This window comes from Arachis ipaensis, chromosome B4 (genome assembly GCF_059453495.1).
Source record: "Arachis ipaensis isolate K30076 ecotype BB chromosome B4, ASM5945349v1, whole genome shotgun sequence".
NCBI classification, from domain to species: Eukaryota; Viridiplantae; Streptophyta; class Magnoliopsida; order Fabales; family Fabaceae; genus Arachis; species Arachis ipaensis.
Window position 1 is genome coordinate 67,669,811 of NC_142439.1, and position 3,862 is coordinate 67,673,672.

General features: G+C 42.9%; 1 non-coding gene across 1 annotated transcript; it reads left to right on the top strand.

Annotated features, from left to right (window-relative positions):
• Positions 1-3,467: 3,467 nt before the first annotated feature.
• On the top strand, positions 3,468-3,575 carry LOC148567787 (small nucleolar RNA R71). Its single transcript, XR_015882460.1, has one exon. It is a non-coding gene; the product is annotated as a small nucleolar RNA R71 (small nucleolar RNA).
• Positions 3,576-3,862: the final 287 nt, after the last annotated feature.

Genomic DNA, 3,862 nt, shown 5'->3' on the forward strand with positions numbered 1-3,862 from the left:
GAATTTCCTTATGCTCTTATTGAGATCCATGAGTGGGCTCTCTTGTTTGCTCCATCCTCTTTTTAGTGATGGGCTTGTCCTCTTCAATGAGGATGTCTCCCTCTATGACAATCCCAGCCGAATTGCAGAGGTGACAAATGAGGTGAGGAAAGGCTAACCTTGCCAAAGTGGAGGACTTGTCAGCCACCTTGTAGAGTTCTTGAGGTATAATCTCATGAACTTCCACTTCCTCCCCAATCATGATACTATGGATCATGATGGCCCGATCCATAGTTACTTCGGATCGGTTGCTAGTAGGAATGATAGAGCATTGGATGAACTCTAACCATCCTCTAGCCACAGGCTTAAGGTCCGGTCTTCTCAATTGATCCAGGTTGCCTCTTGAGTCTCTTTTCCATTGAGCTCCTTCCACACATATGTCCATGAGAACTTGGTCCAACCTTTGATCAAAGTTGACCCTTCTAGTGTAAGGGCGTGCATTTTCTTACATCATTGGCAAGTTGAATGCCAACCATACATTTTCTGGACTGAAATCTAAGTATTTCCCCCGAACCATTGTAAGTCAATTCTTTGGATACGGGTTCATACTTTGATTATGGTTCCTAGTGATCCATGCGTTTGCATAGAACTCTTGAACCATTAAGATTTTGACTTGTTGAATAGGATTGGAGAGAACTTCCATCCTCTTCTTCTAATCTCATGTCGGATCTCCGAATACTCACTCCTTTTGAGCTTGAAAGGGACCTCAGGGATCACCTTCTTCTTGGCCACAACTTCATATAAGTGGTCTTGATGGACCTTTGAGACGAATCTCTCCATCTCCCATGACTCGGAGGTGGAAGCTTTTGCTTTCCCTTTCCTCTTTCTAGAGGTTTCTCCGGCCTTAGGTGCCATAAATGGTTATGAAAAAACAAAAAGCAATGCCTTTACCACACCAAACTTAAAAGGTTTGCTCGTCCTCGAGCAAAGAAGAAAGAATGAAGAAGAAGAAGAAGAAAATGGAGGAGATGGAGGGAGAGGGTGAATTCGGCCAAGGGGGTATAAGGTGTTTGTGATGTGTGAAATTAAAGGAGTGATGAGGGGTATATATAGGAGTGGGGGAGGGTTAGGTTCGTGTATTTGGGGTTGGGTTTGGGAGGGAAAAAGAGTTTTGAATTTGAAGGTAGGTGGTATTTTGGGGAAAAGTGAATGAGGTGATTGGTGAAGGGTATTTGGGAAGAGATATGGAGGTGATTGGTGAAGGGTATTTGGGGAAGAGTGTGATAAAAAGGTGTGAAGAAGAGAGAGTGAGTTGAGATTGGTGGGAATCATGTGGGGTCCACAGATCCTGAGGGGTTAAGGACTTAGCATCCCTGCTCCATTTAGGCGTGCAAAACGCCCATAGAGTGCACTTCTGGCGTTAAACGCTAGGTTGCTGCTTGTTTCTGGCATTTAACGCCAGCTTTTCTCCCTTTCTTGGCATTTAACGCCAACTTGATGCCCTGTTCTGGCGTTAAACGTCAGTCTGGTGCCTTTTTCTGGCGTTAAACGCCCAGAATGGTGCCAGACTGGGCGTTTAACGCCCATTCTGCTACTCTTACTGGCGTTTAAATACCAGTAAGCTTTTCCTCCAGGGTGAGCTATTTTTAATGCTGTTTTTCATTCTGTTTTTTATTTTTCAATTGTTTTTGTGACTTCACATGATCATCAACCTAAAGAAAACATCAAATGACAATGAAAAATAAATAGATATAATTAAATAACATTGGGTTGCCTCCCAATAAGCGCTTCTTTAATGTCAATAGCTTGACAGTGAGCTCTCATGGAGCCTCACAGATAATCAGAGCAGGGTTGGGGCCTCTCAACACCAAACTTAGAGTTTGGTTGTGGCCTCCCAACACCAAACTTAGAGTTTGAATGTGGGGGTTTTGTTTGACTCTATATTGAGAGAAGCTTTTCATGCTTCCTCTTCATGGTTATAGAAGGAGAACCTTGAGTCTTGAATACAAGGTAGTCCTCATTCAACTAAAGGACCATCTCTCCTATGTCAACATCAATCACAGCTTTTGCTGTGGCTTGGAAGGGTCTGCCAAGGATGATGGATTCATCCTCATCCTTCCCAGTGTCTAGGATTATGAAATCAGCAGGGATGTAAAGGCCTTCAACCTTCACTAGCACGTCCTCTACTAGTCCATAAGCCGATTTCATTGATTTTTCTGCCATCTCTAGTGAGATTCTTGCAGCTTGCACCTCAAAAATTCCCAGTTCTCTATTACAGAGAGTGGCATGAGGTTTATCCCTGACCCTAGGTCACACAGAGCCTTCTCAAAGGTCATGGTGCCTATGGTACAAGGTATGAAGGATTTTTCGGGATCTGGTTTCTTCTGAGGTAATGTCTGCCTCATTAATGCACTTAGTTCATTGGTGAACAAGGGGGATTCGTCCTCCCAAGTCTCATTACCAAATAACTTGGCATTCAGCTTCATGATTGCTCCTAGATATTTAGCAACTTGCTCTTCAGTGATGTCTTCATCCTCTTCAGAGGAAGAATATTCATCAGAGCTCATGAATGGCAGAAGGAAGTTCAATGGAATCTCTATAGTCTCTGTATGAGCCTCAGATTCCTTTGGTTCCTCAAAGGGAAACTCCTTTCTGTCCAGAGGACATCCCATGAGGCTTTTCTCACTGGGACTCACGTCCTCCTGACTCTCTCCAGGTTCAGCCATGTTGGTCATGGTTATGGCCTTGCACTCTCTCTTGGGATTTTCTTCTGTATTGCTTGGGAGAGTACTGGGAGGAGTTTCAGTAATCTTCTTACTCAGCTGACCCACCTATGCTTCCAAATTTCTAATGGAGGACCTTGTTTCATTCATGAAACTTAGTGTGGTCTTGGATAGATCAGAGACTATGGTTGCCAGGCCAGAATAGCTCTGTTTAGAATTCTCTGTCTGTTACTGAGAAGATGATGAAAAAGGCTTGCTATTGCTAAACTTATTTCTTCCACCATTATTGTTGAAGCCTTGTTGAGGCTTCTGTTGATCCTTCCATGAGAGATTAGGATGATTTCTCCATGAAAGATTATAGGTGTTTCCATAGGGTTCTCCCATGTAATTCACCTCTGCCATTGCAGGGTTCTCAGGATTATAAGTTTCTTCTTCAGAAGATGCTTCTTTAGTACTGTTGGATGCAGCTTGCAATCCATTCAGACTCTGAGAAATCATATTGACTTGTTGAGTCAATATTTTATTCTGAGCCAATATGGCATTCAGAGTATCAATTTCAAGAACTCTTTTCTCCTGAGGTGTCCCATTGTTCACAGGACTCGTCTCAGAGGTGTACATGAACTGGTTATTTGCAACCATTTCAATGAGTTCCTGAGCTTCTGCAGGGGTTTTCAGATGAAGAGATCCTCCTGCAGAATGGTCCAATGACATTTTTAACAACGCAGACAGACCATCATAGAATATACATATGATGCTCCGTTTTGGAAGCATGTCAGAAGGACACCTTTTGATCAATTGCTTATATCTTTCCCAAGCTTCATAGAGGGACTCACCTTCCTTCTATCTGAAGGTTTGGATTTCCACTCTAAGCTTGCTCATCTTTTGAGGTGGAAAGAATTTGGCCAGGAAAGCACTAACCAGCTTTTCCCAAGAGTTCAGGCTTTCCTTAGGTTGTGAATCCAACCATGTTCTAGCTTTGTCTCTTACAGCAAAGGGAAAAGCATAAGCCTGTAGACCTCGGGATCAACTCCATTGGTCTTGACAGTGTCACAAATTTGCAAGAACTCAGATAAGAACTGATGAGGATCTTCCAATGGAATTCCATGAAACTTGCAATTCTGTTGCATTAGAGAAACTAATTGAGGCTTAAGCTCAAAGTT